The sequence below is a fragment of the Dufourea novaeangliae genome, unplaced genomic scaffold, assembly GCF_001272555.1.
Source record: "Dufourea novaeangliae isolate 0120121106 unplaced genomic scaffold, ASM127255v1 scaffold146, whole genome shotgun sequence".
NCBI lineage: Eukaryota > Metazoa > Arthropoda > Insecta > Hymenoptera > Halictidae > Dufourea > Dufourea novaeangliae.
This window is the reverse complement of record NW_015374023.1, coordinates 1,618,496-1,635,751: the sequence shown is the minus strand read 5'-3', so window position 1 is coordinate 1,635,751 and position 17,256 is coordinate 1,618,496. Positions and strand designations below refer to the sequence as shown.

The 17,256-nt window shown below is 40.1% G+C and overlaps 1 long non-coding RNA gene across 1 annotated transcript in view; it reads left to right on the top strand.

The window, feature by feature from the left end:
* LOC107189227 overlaps positions 1-17,256 on the top strand; it is a 73,558-nt gene that overhangs the window by 3,580 nt on the left and 52,722 nt on the right. The window lies entirely within an intron of this gene.

Sequence of the window (17,256 nt, the reverse complement as noted above, 5' to 3'; positions counted from 1 at the left end):
ACCAAAGGGATTAAAGAGATAAATTATCCACTTTACAGTATTTCTTACACTATTTCACAGTGAACGTTAGGTTACTTGTTTTCATATTTATCGGTAGCATAATGCAGAAAACCTGTGATTAGGTATAAAATGTCTATATTTTTGAAATTTCTTCCATAAATAAGACTAATAGGACTATATCCCCCTTTTTTCAAATTTTTCAATTGGGTCCTACTATTATAAAATTGCATTTCTTTAAAACAATTTCAAAATAAATAATTAAAGAATATTTCTTCCAACACAAAACTGCACTGAAAAGCACATTTCGATCAGTTTATTATTTCAACAGTTACGATCTATTGAAAAAAGGTTGACACAATATTTCAAACAGTTGTAAAATCAACGATTACTCAAAGTTTCAAAAATCCTTCGAGATACGTTTATGCATCACTAAATACTACACCATATCCAAGTGCCAAAAAAATCCGAAATATTACTCCAAAAATTGTCCGATTTCGCGTGGAATAACTCTCCTTACACTTATGGTGACTACTCCAACAGATTAACCCTTTGACTGCGGCGCGATATGCGGATGTCAGTCGCTGACAAAAAATATACGAATGAAAAAAATCTAAATTCTATGTTAGATCAGTGTAATAAAGCAGTAAATGTGTTATAGTAAGAAAAATTTAAAGAGCGTATATATACGCCTTTCGTAGTAAAAGGGTTAAAAAGGTAAACGTACATTCCCACCAAATATAAAAAAAAAAACAAAAAAAAAAAGTGTCCAATTTTTCTGGCACACCTGCCAAAAGTCACTTTCCCGATTTTTCGAGAAGACGATCGGTAGGACGTTCACCTCGGTTGTATTTGACGGAACTATGTTGAAAATTCGAAACACGACCGTTTCGCGTAACTCGTCACGGGAGCCTGGTCCCGGTTATTTTTGCAACGATAAAGCGAACGTCGAGCCAGACGCACGGGAAATGCGCTCGTTAGAACGGCTTCCCCTTGGCCTGTGGCTGTGCTCTATGTGTGTATCCCAGCCCTCGACGAGTGTGACAGCCCAGGAACACTTGTTATTATGCCCGTGCATCGGACCAGGCCAGACCGTCTGCCAGATCCCGTTGCCCGGGGCATTAATAAACACGTTATCTTACGAGATCGAATAACTCGGCTGACCGATTTCGCCCCGATGAATTGACCGAGCGTGTAAAGACCGACCACGCTGGATCTGTGGATCCGTTCTCGGCCTCGTGTCCCCTATCTCATGCTGGGCCGCGTGCTGAACTGATGTCGAACAACGTGAAACAGGATTGGGTATTACAGTAAATCCACGATAAGTGTTCGAAGGCGCTGACTTTTTATTGAGCTTTAGCAGAATGATAGAATTTGAAATTCTGAAGCCAATGATATTTATTCCAGCCGCATATGGCCATTAGTTTATGAAATATTTAATGTTTAGTCCCATGGAACCTTCGAACACTCGCTAATAGAATTTTGGAGAAGAATTGAAAAGATCTGATCGAAAAGATAAGATTTGAGGTGGTTCTTTTAATTCACGAAAAATCAACCCCCAAATGTGTAGTGCTGTAGAATTTAAAGTAATACAAATTTAGCAGATTAATAGAATTTTTTAGAAGAATCGAAAAGATTGGAAGAATGTTGCTAATCAATTTTCGTTACATTTTTCTTCACGAAAAATCAATTCCGTGTTCGGTGTACCCTCAATATGGACCGCCTTCTAGAATGTAGAGCAGTAAAATTTTGTCTGCGTAACGGAACTCTCAAACGGAATTAAAAAAAAAATGTGGAAGAGTGTGGGTCAGTGATTTCTGCTGGAAACCATTTGAAAGTCTACCGGAAACCATTTGAAATCCTGCTCGAAACTCAAGCATCGTCGTCGGCACAGTTTTCGAAAATATTTTCCCGTTGGGATTCGAGTTCCCGGTTTGTTGGAGGAAATTTTATGCTTTGCCGTGGTCGGAGGGAAATAAGATTTTGCAATATCCTTGTTATTCGAAAATTATTGTTGGGCAGCGCTGGAGGAACAAACAGTGATGTGCAAATATTTTCGATAATTGTAACACGACTGTGTTTCATTGAATGAATTTCGTTTATATTTTCTACTGTTGATATTTTATGAATGATATTACAGTTTCTTTGTATTCAGGATGATTCTCTTAATTATATTTAACATTGTTGTCCAATATATTTCGTGAAATAGATTGGAAAATAAATTAATAATATACATAATCGATTCTTCTTTGCAGTCGAAGTGAAACATTGTTGTAGTTTTTAAATAGAGCTCTTGTTTTTTTACTTAACAACACACCTCACAGCAAATCCAAAATTCCTTTCAGTCTCTGGCAAACTATCAAGAATGTAAAGTAATTTCGTTCGTTCCTGAAAAGAATCGTGGTGCACGACAAGGGTATAAATAAATCGTTGTTAACTATTACAATCGTCAACGTTGCATACCAACTCACCTAGCCCAAAATTCCTACCCCACGATCAATAGCCTACATGTACAATCTTTCGGGGATATAATATTTTTCATCTTTAATCCGAAAAATTTCATACTACGTCCTCGAACGTCGACGAAAAAAAAACAAAAAAACAGGGAATCATTTCCGTTCGTAAACGTCATTTCTCTAGGATTACAATTTCGATCTCGACGAGGGGAGATTTATAAAACGGTAACTCCGTGCCTCCCGATCCTCGACCCTGTTTCGGGAAGGGAAAAAAAACACACACACACACACAGCGAATATAAGCTTCGTTTTCCCCGAGGGAGTTGAAAATTTTCGAAGGGCGAGCTTTAATGATCGTCGACGGAATCATTTCGTTCAGTTTAATATATCGTCGACGGTGAATAATTCGCGGAACGGGTTGTTTACGATGAAAATGGATTTTAACGAACCGTTGGAACAAAGGGGCTGGAGGGGGTTGGGGCGGATATGTTAAACATGGAAGTGGTTGGATCGCGGAAATGTTCATCCATGGAAAATATCAATTTTCCCAGGTCGAGCGTGATAACGGGGTGGCGTTGATACAGCGGGAAAACGTCGCTCGGGATTTTTTTTTCTCCATTCTATCGCGCCTCGATCAATCGAACGCGCACACCTCGGTCCCCGTTAAATTCCGTTTTATAATTAATCCACCAATGACAGCCCTCGCTAATTCACTGGGGAAACCAATTTTTGTTTAACGTTTTCAAGTATTTACGATCCAGCATTCCTGTCCAAAGTACAGAGTATTATTTATAATTATTTCATGAAGGATAGGTGGAAGATGAGTAAAGGTATTCTTAAAGAGATTTCGAATTTGTTTTTTTTTTTTTTGTAAAACGTAATGGTACCGTGGAATTACGGCTGCTTTCGAATTCGTGGCTCGATTTCTCAACAGGAAGCGAACTATTTTCGAATCGTTCGGTGCAGAGGACGTGCAAAAGCAATTGAACGAACCCGGTAATCCAATTCGAATTTTCCTTCGGACGATGAAAAGAACGCGCGGGGACGGGCCATTCAGAATGCTGGAAGAAAGCCGGGGAAGAAGGCTCGGTAACGAGATCACGTCAAAAATAAAGACAAGAAACCTCTCTCCAAGAAAATACCCCCCACGAACAGCCGTTTTCCATTTTCCACCGAGTTGTTTTAATTGAACGGTAGAATTAACTTCGGTCGATGTCTTTGTTTTGAAATTTCTTGTAGATTGAACGTCAAAGTTATTTTCTTAGAATTTTCCTTCGTAGGAAGGATAGAATAATCCTTGAATGGCGGTATATTGGTCTACAGTGGATGGCCAATAACATTGCACCACTGCGGTAGAAGCACAATTTGTGGAATACATTGGAAACTTTGTAGCTACACTGGAATTGTTTTAATAATTGTTTAGTACCGAAATTGCAGGCAAGATTCCTAAAAATAAAAACGAAACTCGATGAAGTGATCAATCATGTGTGGTAGTGATGGGATACGATACAAATATCGATACTTTTCGGGGATCAATATACCAATATCGAATCCCAACAGCTAACGGTCCGTTTCACTAAGAATCCTTAACGTTTCGCAGAAGATCGTCCGAACTGCAAGAATACCAACCCATTACGCGGTCTTTATGATAGCTCAGGATCGAGATAAAGGATCGTCTCCGAAAATCGCAAGAAACCATCCAGAGGTTCGCGGTTGAAACGACGTGTAGCTTTCTCGAGAATGTTTCATTGTCCCCCCTCCCCTACGTATGAAAGAGAGACAGAGAGAGGTGGGCCGCGAAGGTTCATTGTCTCCCGATTTCTACGGCATACAATGCCGTCCAATTTAATGATCGAGAGATCTGAAAGCGCAACGGAAGCTTCCTTCTGCCCGTTTCGTATCCTATTGTCGCTGGAAACAATGGGATGATAGTCGACTCCTCTTTGCTACCATCTACTCGTCCTTCGTTTTCAACCCTTTATCGCCTAGCACAAAATACGTTTTGGTGTTCGTGTTTTTGATGGGAAGGGGATGGAACGGTGGCCTCCACCTTCGAAATTTCACGGTGATTCGTGTTGACGGTGCGCAACGTGTATCGCGTACCGAGTCGTTCGTTAAAAGTTCCGTCGAAGCAACCGTCTGTTCAGAGAGAGGGAGCTAAGCTGATAGCTGTTTGCCCGTGGGAAGCGGAGAGCGGCTCGTTAGCGCCGCAAGCTTATTTGCTTGTGAGTGGCACTGCACATACGTGGGAATTATTTGTTTGCCTCGATCGTATCTTCGCCAGAGTTGGACGCAATTTTGACACACGGTGAAAGCAATAATACCTAAAATCGTTATCCTGACTTTTAAACAATTCATCTGATTATATAATTGTTTGCCAAGTATCTACTCATTCGAAAAGAAATGTTATTTTATTCCCATTAACTACGCACCCAAAACAGGAAAGTAGTGATACTGGCAATTTTTTTTTATAAATATCTCTGAAACTAGGACCGACCATTTTCGTGAAAAGAAAAAGTTCAGAATGTTGATTTCTGTGATATATTCGAAAATTAGGAAGTGGTTCTTCGACAATGTCATCGCAATAAATAATGAAAAACGACTGTTCGGTATAGGTAGGGTTGCCAAGTCTGTCGAGTCGCAACAAAGGACACTACAAACTATATTTATATTAATACCTCTTTTATTACTGTAAATTATTCGAATACAATTTTAGGGAAGGGACAAAGACAGGAAAGTTGATTACACGACTGTCCTTTAATAGAAAACACTTATTTGTGATAAAGCAGTACATTTTATTCCTTGTAATGAGGCTGTGTGTCATTTGCTAACAAAATTACACGAAATGTGACGAACCAGCCCCGATCTTCCCGTATATACGAAATAATCGTTCGTGGCGGGACGTTATTTATTTTTACACCGAGTAGTATCAAGAACCCATTCTCCCCTGAACGACGTCATTCGGTGACTTTTCGAGCCCGGGACATTGTTGTGCAAATTACAAACTTTTACGCGGGATATTGAGATTCTTGTCGCGGCGTGCCGTTCTGTTCGAAAGTGCAAGGAGAACACGCGGGATCGTGCGAGAAGACTCTTTTATTACGAAAGCTGCGCTCGCGAAACTTTAGATCGGGGAAACGATAGTTTACCGCGTGTTGAGATTGTCGGTAATGATCTCGAGGGGCTTTAAGGAACAAGGGGAATTACCATATTTTCCTTGATACACGGGGTGTCCCGTTTTAATATATCGACGGGATTATCCACGAAACTGCCCAGTTTCAAAATGGCCACTTTAATGTTTCGACGAGATTATCCACTGAAACTACTCAGTTTCAAGACGACTATTTTATGGTTAGAGCACGTTACTTTTTTTTTCCAGGTGTAACTAGTATTCAACAAGAATTTTCAATCTCTGCAGACACGCGCAAATCGTTACGATAATTTCTTGGAAATCGGACATTTTCGGGAATCGAAACAACTTTGTGCGTTTCCGTATGTGTCGCATTCATCCAGGAATCACTGACTTATGTTTATGTATCGTATACAGGAAGGGTATACTTTGTTTTTAAGATAAATTTGTATGAATAATCACGACTATTTGATAACTTATTTATTAGGATCTAATGAGGATTAAACGAGTTATATCTGTGTACAAAATACATTAATTTAGTGTCCATTGGACTCACCTTAACCGGATAAGAGTTAATGAGAAATATGTTTACTCTATTACCGGTTCCATTCGATCTCAAATACAATATAACAAAAATCTCATTGACCATTATCACATATTTTATTCTACTGCGTTTCACATAATCGTAAATGTTAGAAATAATCAATTCTTCTCCAATCTCACCTACCGAACTCGCCATTATTAGAGGAATATTTGCGCAATATCGCGGTGTTTAATTCGTCATTTCGGGAAACCAGTGTTCCACGGACGAGGCTGCAAAAGAGAATTCCTAGCCGCATATTGGAAATCTTTTCGCGGGAAAAACATTCGTCAGAACACACGTCACACCGGTCCCACAAAAGCGGAAAACAAAGTTCTTCTCCCCCCCCGGGTTCTATCCGCGGGGCATGATCGATTTTAATGAAATTCTCAAAAGTCCCGGGCGTCGCCCGGCGAATTACACCTTGGAATATTACCCGGATATTTCATAGTTCCATGAATAATTCATCTGTAATTTGTCACACGATTCAATCTAACTTGGACCGTGGTCCTTCGGATTTTATACCGACCTCAGGCCACTTGACCTCATTAGGGACCGTCGACTTCCGGCCTTTTTACGTGGAAAAAATGAACCCCGCGAAATTTGACTATTTTAATAGGAAAACGCGAGGAATTTTCGTTCTCTGATGTGAACATCCATTATGAGACAATTCTCTAAAATAAAATACTATTTAAATTGCAACGAAAACACTATTTAATTTTCACACTCACGAGACTTGAAATAAAATCGACCGTTTATTGTTTGTTATTTAAAATGTCTATTTCATTTCCAACTCTGTTGATATATCGAACTCGTTCGTTTTGCGATTCTCCGAAGGAACGAGAAGCGGGAAATTGCATTTGCTTCGAAATATTTCGTCGATAATCTGCATCAATTAATTTGCATTTTCTTCGAAATATTCCGTCGATAATTCGCTTCAATTAATTTGCATTCTGTCGCTAGGTTTTCCAGCTAATCGAGTGGCTCGGAAAGCCTCGCTTCTGCGAAGTTAATTTCAATCGGTTCGTTTTTATTTCTTTTTTCGTTACGCTCTTTGCCTCGAGTCGTTTCCTGGGTGTCTGGACAACTTCACGAGAGTGTTGTCCCGATCTTTATGAGGATCGATATAATTACAACGAGCCCTCGCCATTCACGTGAGTGGAGGATGTCTGATATCCCTGGTTTTAGCGTTAAGAAATAGTTCACTTGAACGATTTATAAATTGCCAATCGAAGCTTTTCCACTCGAATACATATTTTCCGTCTAATCGATTCATCGTCTCGAAGCGTTCCCTTGACACTTAAAGAGCCAACGAGTTAGGTAATGCTGTGACGATTTCTTGGTAAATTAACAGGGGCTGAGAGGAGGAGTGGATGAACCATTTCCTTTCCTCGCGATCGTCCTTTTCCGCGGGAATATCTTGAGGGTGTCAGGGGGCCGTTAAAGGGAATTTTCGCTCCTCCGTTCATCGGTCTAATAAAGAGGAACACTTTTTTTTTCGTAAAATGGAAGAGGAAAATACTGTTTCTAAATAATCGAAAGATATTTTTGCAATATTTTTTAAATGAAAAGATTGTGAATTATAAATCCATTGCATTGGGTGTATCGATAAATAATCGTTTGTGGTTCCAATGCACCGGATACGTTCAATTATTCCTTCTTATGGAGTGGTTTGTACCATGTGTTGTTTAAAATTATCAGTTGTGTTAAATTATTAGATGTACTAATAAGTGATGCACCATAGTTTCAATATAGTGGAAGTGCATTTTAAATTCAGAATGTTTCCGATCTTCTGTTTCGTCAAAATGGCAGAGAATGATGGAAACGAGTATTGAATATTGTTGCGATATCACGGTCATTTTTATGCGCAACAAACTACTAGGAAAAGAATTAATTAGCTGAGTAAATAAGAAACCAAGAAACTACCGAAAGCTGATGAGTCGAATATGGAACCTGAAATTATCTTTAAGAAGGGGGAACAAAATCGATGAGCATCAAAACGGTGAAGTTTGAAGAGAAGAGAAACATGGTCGTAAAACAGCTTTGTGTTCTTCGCGAAAAATGAACGACCTGTTTGACACAGTTTCCTTGTTTACTGTGACAAGAAAGCCAGAAAGTCGACAGGGGAATGTCAAATTCTCTTTCACTTCTTCTCCAACTTGGCAAACATTCGTCGCTCGTGTAAACGATAAAAAGAAGGCAAACTTCGCTCCCCTCGTTCGACACGCACGGGCAAAAATTATGAGCGGGAAACCCCGGAAAACAGCTTTTCGTCGACCACTTTTTCCATATTTTCACCCTCGTCATCGGAATACCTCGGTCCACCGAGAAAATCAGTCTTCCATAAGGGAAATTGGATTTTAATGAATTCAAACGGATAATAAAAAAATACATTTCATTTAGACGCATCAAGCTTTACTTCTTATACGGTTTTCGTTTCATCGTCAGTAAGAAAACTTCGACTCTAACGAATTCAAATGGATAATAAAAAATATTTCACTTGAAACGCATCAAGCTTTACTTTTTTACATTCAGACTTGGCGGTTCTTTTCAATGAAAATTTCTTTTCATCGTGGTATAACTATTTAACAATGAAAGAGATGTTTTTCATGACGTTAACCGAAGTATGGGGAAAATTGCAGTGAAACTGATAAATTATGGAGTCTTATTTGAAGACCAACCGGAAGTTCCTGCAAGCTGTTGCAAAATAAGAACCGGAATACGTGAACCTCGTCGTATATAAAAACATGAGAAAAGAGAGAAATCGAATAGAAACTCGGAGGCGTACAGAAAATACGTGACACCCACGAAAAGTTTGGTTTATCGAAACTTTAAAGTGGCTCCGAACTATCGTTTTTAGTATTTGCATTCGGGTCGCGGCTGCGAGGCAACCATTTTCACCGTTCTAAGCGACGGCCATCTTGAAAAAAAAAACTTGGACGAAGCGGTTAACGAGCTGAAACATGATTTCTGGTAGTGGATTCTATTATGGGATCTCTAGATCTCAGTTTCAGCTAACTACAGACTCGTCTCGATTATTGTCACAAACTCTCCGTGCCGGGACAATAATCATATAGGGAGAAATGCTTTATAGTATGCGTTTGACAGGTTCCACAGCCTCCCCCTCAGTGGTGATGGTAATGTCTGGACAATAATCGTATATAACAAGCCAGACAATAATCGAGAGGAGCCTGTAGTAAGTTCAGCCGAAGATCAAGCGAAGACCAAGATAACATCTTCACCGACAAAATTGATATGTATCCTGAAACATTACAAAGTATTCATTTAAAACCTTATCCATTTAAATTATTCATTAAAAACCTTATCCATTTAAATTATTCATTAAAAACCTTATTCCTTTAAATTATTCATTACAAAGTATTCATTGAAATTATTCATTACAAAGTATTCATTGAAATTATTAATTACAAATGATTCATTGAAATTATTCATTGAAATTATTCATTGAAATTATTCATTACAAATTATTCATTGAAGTTATTAATTACAAATTATTCATTTAAACTTCCCATCACCGCCGTCCAACAACGGCCGTCATTCTCCCGCCAAACCGAACGAAATATAACACGTCCAAGTGATTTCGTCCGTTTCCAATTTAAAAAAGTTCTCCATTTAGACCGGGAATATTTTCGGCGACCCAATTGACGGCGTCGTCGCAGAGGAAAACCCATTCGCCGCAGATGGCTCGTAAACGAATCGTCGAGAGGGCCGCCGGGGAACACGCGTGTGCAAGCTTATCTTTTAACATGACTGGCCCAGGTGAATCAATAACCCGGTTAAGCTTAAAAACGGATAAAGCGCGAAGGAAAAAAGGAACCAAAGCGTGTGCGCGCACACATATACAAACCACACGGAGCCACCTGTATACCTGAGTCCTTCTACTTCGATGATCCGTGGCCGGCTCGCGAGCCATTGAGATGTTCAGATCGCTTGGACAATTTATTTCCCCACGTTCTATCTTTCTTGTTTTCGACCGTTCCACCTGAACGATCTATCCTATCGATCGCTCGGACCTCGGAGAGAAAGTGTTTAACCAGACAACATTTAAATTGTTGTCTCAAAATTCTGAGAGTTATATACAGAGTGTCCCATTTAAATCGGTTCCCTCGAATGTTGCTGAAATTATTTGTGATACTGGAAAGTTGAATGATGTCGAGGTGGTCATAATTGATGTCAATAGTTTGTTTTGTAGGTGGCTAAATTATTTGTCTTGTTTTTAATTTATTTTCATTCAAAATTATGGGTAATTTCTCCGTAAGGCAACCGTAGACCGAGACGAAACGATTGGATGGATATGCGATGTTCACCAAAATGGCGCCGAGAGACACTAACAAGGGAAGATATGGAAGTACCCCCCTCCGATTTTGATGAAACTTCGTATGTCTGTTAAGCAGTCAAAAATAAGGGATACGTATTTTTTTTTATCGGCTGAGGCATGACTTTAAGGGGTAAAACCACCCCTCGAAGTTTCGACCCGAAAATATTATCTCAAAAACCAGAGGAGATGCATGAAAACTTCTAATGGACGAGGTTTGCGGTTTTTTATGTAGAATAATATGGTATTAACAAACTGCCCAAAATATAATTTGTTTATAATAAAAAAATTTCGGATCGAAACTTCGAAGGGTGGTTTCACCCCTTAAAGTCGTGCCTCAGCCGATAAAAAAAAATACGTATCCCTCATTTTTGACTGCTTAACAGAAATACGAAGTTTCATCAAAATCGGAGGGGGACATTTACGTGCCTTTCCTTGTAAGTGTGGGCGGAGGCTGATTCGTAAATTCGCCCTCCCTCAATTTGTATGTAATGTATGCCACGAATTTCTATTCCAGCGAGTTTTCCGTTTCTCGAAGGACAGACCCAGGGGGGTTAATCGACCGTTTCGGTTTCCAAGAAGCTACTGAAAGATCCAAGACGAACGTCAGTCGGTCTGGTATTTGGTGGAACCGTCGATATCCGTGGCAACGATACCCCGTCGTTGAATCGATAATCGTAACTGTAATTCAGTCCACGAACGATCACCGGAAGTAGGTTAATCCGGTCTTTATCAGTGGCGAGTCAAAATTGTCCGATGGCTCCTGGCCGACGATAAATTCGCGGAACATAACGCCACCGACCCTGAATCGACGAAATCGTGGGAAATAAAATGGGGGAGCCTAGCGGGGAACGGTTTCCATCTCACATAACCTGGAATCATCCTTCTGTCGAATGAGTTCATAAAACGGATGGAAAATTTCGAAAGAAAGGGATCAACAACCAGAGTTTGTCTCGAGGATACAGCAGGAAAATAATACTTTGGTATATCGCGTCGACTTCTGGTTCATCTTGATCGCTATCTGCATTATTCACGGGAAAAGGGATCTCTCCGAGGATCCCATAAACAGCGAAAGCTGAGACCATTTGGACCTCTATTCGTGGTTTTTTTTTAAGAGACATTTCGGATCCTATTTCTTCCAAATAAAAGTGATCGTATTAATCATAATTATCAGGTTTATTGAATCGACATTTGTCGAACAATTATTTAATTTCATTAACTGTTTGAAGCTCAGAACGACACCCTTAGATACTGCTGCTTTTCACTGTCTATTATTCGAATAAAATTCACCCCTAGTGACGTGACAGTCAGAGTGTGAAATAAAATGAACCAAAATCGTCGTGCATTCGAACGTAATCAAATCCCGAAGAGTATCGCTAAATTCGCAAGAATTTTTTCGTGGAATCTGTGCAAGCAACCGGAAGATAGCATTCAGGAGTTGGGGAACTAGCGAAATCGTTAGCAATTTCCTCGACAAATGGAGACAAGCGGAAGGTGAGGATGGGCGAAGCTGTTCAGGGATTAATTTCGACGGCAGAAAGAAAGCCCGTTTAATAGTGCTCGGCTTGGATCAAAGAAAGAGCTTCCTGATTTCCAATTGTCCTGTTGCCGGATGGGCACGATTGCTCTGAAGACCGTCGACGTCGTCCGCGCGTTTTCTTATAACGAGATCGAAAAAGGAATCGAAAGGAAATCCTCGAATCGGATGTTTTCAGGCTTCGTTCCAGCGAACGGAACTCCCATAGGACATCGTATTTCCGATATACAGGTGGCTTCCCGTTGGACTGTGTCGCAGCCAGTGGAAACAATTCAGGGATACCACGAACGGAATTCGAGATCAGCTCTGATATTCTCCCGACAATAATCCTCATTCTTTATCGAGGTATTACTAGTAATACCGTTCGTTCCGTGCATACCCCAACGTTTCTCGGTAACCATGAGAACACGTGTTCTCTCTGTTCTTCGATGGGAAAAATCGATACCTTTCAAACATTACGGTGGATGACTGAAAATTCGTTGAATACGATCATTTCAAGAACTTGTGACATTTGAAAGTTTCTGTTACACTATGTTCCACAGGAAAGTGTACGGTAGAGTTTTTAAATGGCTAACCGCAGCGCCATCTCGAGACGTTTAAAAAGCTCGAATTATGCCCTTTTGTTTAATGTCTGCTTTGTCATCACGCTAGATGTTAGTTTTGTGCAACTGGACGTTTTATACAAGTATTAACCTTTTAGCTACTGTACGCCACTACGGTAAATTCTCGATGAATGCTCGAAGGCTTCTCGGTATTGGCAAGAAGAGGTCCCCAGGTATAACGCTGACGTTTTAACGAGACTTAGCACTTAGTTGATCATGCCAAAGGACTAAAATTACCCTTCAGACGAGCTGCAGAGGCATTTGAGCAGCCTAAGGCATTCGCCCAGAATTGGGTACAACCGTTTAAAGGATTTGGTTGAGTTTTGTTGTGAAGTTAAAAGGATTAGTGTACCAGATGATGTTTAAAAAAAAAACTTTAAAAGACTGTGCAAAAGTTGTCTAAATGGAAAGGCGATGATCGTGACTCACGAACTAAGTCAGCAGCACTCGGAGAGTAGTTCGGGGAGAATAGACACGCGATGAAGAGAAAGGAAACCGAAAACAAGAAAAAGAACAGAAAACGAAGCACTTCCGAGCGGTATCTCCGGCAGATAAGTGTATCCAAGTTCCCGGGGCGCTTTCGCCCCCTCCCCTCCTTCCCACCATCCCCTTCTGCTCCAGTCTTTCATCGACCAGCCGACTCCGAAGTTGCTTTCGCGGAAGTTCCTTTGTCGCGAACAGGAAAATTATTTTCTTTTGAGTCGCACGAAGGGGGGATGAGGTCGTAAGGCGTTCCTTTTGAAACGATTCTTCGCGGTCGGGGTCGCCGCTTTTCGGACAGTTCGGATAGTAGGTCGGAGGGGTTCGTTTCGCGATTTGGGAATCGTTAGGATCATTTAACTGGTGGATTTCTTCGGCGGCAGTTTCGAAGTTCTTTGCGTTTTTTTTTTTCTTATAGACGATTATTTGCGGGTGAGAATTTGGATAAATCGTTTGTTGTTTTATATGTATGTCACGTGTATGTCAGAGTATTATACAGGGTGTAACAAAAATGTTGTAGGTCCCTGAAATGAGTGACTCGTGAGGCGATTTGGAACATGTTTTTTCTTAGCAAGAATATTATCGGAGGCTTTGTTAATGAGATATTAACGAAAAACCCCGTTGAAATTCGAATTATAATGATCCCTTGATAAATGCAACTCCAACAACTGCGCTATTCCCACTATTGTGAGTCCCCCTGTGGAACCACTCGAAATAGGTCTGGTTACGTACAACATTTTTCACTGTGGCAGTCGATGTGTTAATATTTTAGCCTCCCCTGACTGATAACCTGGCCACGCCAATGGGTTAATATTGTCAGTGTTATTGACTCTGCAAGATCCATTGTAGAAATCGATTTCACTGGAAAGAAGCCTATCCGAATAATCACAGGATGTTCCTTGGTCGGTGAATTGGCGTTCGAACAGTTTCACAGACACGAAACCAGTGAAAATTTTAATGGAAACATTTGCTGCCGCCGCAGCACACCGCGCGGAATTCGCTTAAACAATGCATAATCAGCGGGAAACGGGAGCGTGACTCGCGACAACGGGACAAGCTGGACCGTTAATCACGCGATATTTGGCAGTCATTGAAACGGCCCGGTTAATATTCGTGCGATAATTGCGCTGCGAGTAGGTAGGGTGACGTGCATCAAGAAAAGTGAATACCGCTGGAATATCGAGAAGCAGAGAATAATGTGTCGACGAATGAGATCGTCGAGGATGATCGATTAATTACTTACACCGATTGCATTTAAATTGACCCCGTGATATTGTTTTAATACGGGACGGAAGGTCGCGTTCAATTAGCTGAAATTTCGGACGGCATTTGATCGCGAACGGTCGTCGATGGTAATTAACTGATAATTCTGTGACACGAGAATGAGAAGGTTACGTGTATGGAGGGTTCGTTACTTTTGTACCGATTTTTAGAGTGATCTGGTTTCGAGAGTCAGTAGTCCTTGCACTTGAATTATTTGAAGCATTTATAACTATCACCACTATTGAAAAATAATAAGAATTTTCTATTACTAAAGGAAATAACTATCACTATTATTAAACATTTCCTATTGCTAATAAAATAACTATCGTAGCTATTAAAAAATAATGAAAACTTTCTATTATTGATAAAAATAACTATCACTATTATTATTAAATAACACAAGAGGTTTTCGAACATCAAATTAGAAATGAAAAACGAACGACAGGGATCTCGAAAGGTTCTAATAATATGTATTTCGTTGTCCTTATTCGTCGAAACGAGTCGGGGACTGCACGCGATAGAGATGGTATCGGTTATTCGTTGCAGGTTAGATCGCGGCGCTTAGTGCCAACCGATTTCGTCGGACCCGTTAAGACGTGTATCGCTTACAGGAGACTACTTGCTCGGTTTCTCGCGAAATCGTGTGTTCCAATCCCGGAAATAGCTGATCGATGAAAAAGGGAACGCCAGATCGCTCGAAATTATTCAGAATTGGCAGAAGGGCACAAGCCGCGGTGCATTATCGATGAACTGGCGCCCGTGTGCACTGGTGTATTCTTATCAATCATGTTTGACGCGCGAGCCAAGAAGCAACTAACATATATATGTACGTATGTATACAGGGTGTCCCCATTTAAATAGACCCCCACGAATATCTCTGAAATTATTCGTGATACCGAAAAGTGTTTGAAACAAAAGTTGAATGGTATCGATGGGGGCATAATTTGATGTCAATAGTATTTTGGTAGGTGGAGGCGTAGAGGACATATGAAGGTCAACTTTATTTTTTTAAATGGAACCATATATTTTTTAATGCATCGATCGATGCAGGTCATCATTCCCTGTGAAAAAGTATTAACCTATTTATAGTGGGAAACCATTAGTTTAGGAGATATTTTAAATCGATAGAAAATAGCGTAATTGTACTAGTGATACGATGTTTAGGATAAGTTTGAAGTTAAAATATCTCCTAAACTAATGGTTTATCGACGTGAAGAGGTTAATAATTATTTATAGAGAATGACGAGCTGCATCGATCAATGCATTAAGAAAATTTTAATGGGACACACTGTGTATGTTCCTCAGTCACGTGCCCCGTAGGGGGTAGTTTCGTGACCGAAATCGCCTCGTGCTGCGATCTTGTTCCCTCGATGGTTATCGGTGGTTTCAGCGGTGAATATTTAAGATACAACCAGCGTCGATCGATTTTCTCGATCGATCGCGAGAGTACATTCGACGAATTTCGCTGGTCGTTTCCTTTTCAATTTCAACAGACTTAGAAATAATTCTTTTAAGGTAAAATTATAAATATGCCGACATACGAATCGGACATTTCTGAAAAACGGCACTTGTATGCAGCAATCTGGCATTAAAGTGAGCCGTTCTGTCCATATTAATCAAAGATGGAACTCTCGGAACTCCTTTCTATCGGCAATTTAATTTTTTGTTCTCGTTGCTGGCAATTGGGACGACTTCAATTTTATAATTCGACCCTGTGTTTCCTCCCCTCCCCTTGGTTCGTCGAAATGTGCCGTGTCGCGGGGGTCACGGACGTCAGAACGCGGTAAAACGACGAGAATTTACGCGAAAGAGTTTCAACGACGAAGATACCGGGGAGAGGAAAGACGCGATAGGAAAAGCACGACGCGTCTCGAATTCGTTGCAGAACCACAGCCGTCTCTTTCTCATTCATTCTTGGTCTCTCTCCTTCTCTCAACGAATTCAACGGATCGTTATAATGCGGCGAATCTTCTAGGTTTTATTTCACTCGGTCTGCCACTGCTTTTTTATGGTTCTAGGACGTAAGACTTACCCCCATCCCCTACCTGGTTGTAAAATTCGATCGAGAGATGAATGCAAATATTCGACGCATGCACGTCTAATCAACAACATACGAACAGATTTATACATTTTTTTCTTTACTTATACAATTGTAGTAAAAGTTGCGAAAAATCTCATAGAATGCACAGTTACAGGATATTTAAATTATTTTTATGACTCTTTGACTCTTTGAAACACAGGATTTTTCAATGAAAAAAAGTGCCTAGTTGCACAGACATTTTTTTGTCGTATGAAATGTGTCGAGATAGATTCATTTTAATTATTTTTTGGGAATTTTACGATTTAAAGGTAGTATGAATGACGTCCCAACGTACACGTTCAAGCACTAAAATCTGTAGGACATTTTTCATACCACTAGGCTTTGATGAGTTAACAGCTTTAGGTTCAGTGTTTAGTGATTCGACCGAGAAAATTACTGTGAATCGTCGGCCAATGTGAAACAAACAAAAATGATTATTTATCAACGCTTGTTGAACCTTCTGACGATGAAAATTTTTCGATCAACGCGAGATTCTACTCAGAGATGAATTAAAGATGAGAAATTATAGAAATATCGTGTTTTTCTGAAAAATAAAAAAAAACAGGTCGCCATTTCTACGATTCGTTGAACGCACTATTATAAATGCGCCTTCACGAACGGTACCGTTCCATTTTATGATACACTGGAAACGTTTCGAAACGATTTTTCGTTTCAGCAATGCTCCCCTCCCAAATAACATTTATCATTGCCCGTGGGGGTGGGTGGCAGATAAATGAAGACATCCAACGGTAAGTTGTGAAAGGGATGAAATTAATCTTCATCCTTAATTTCTTC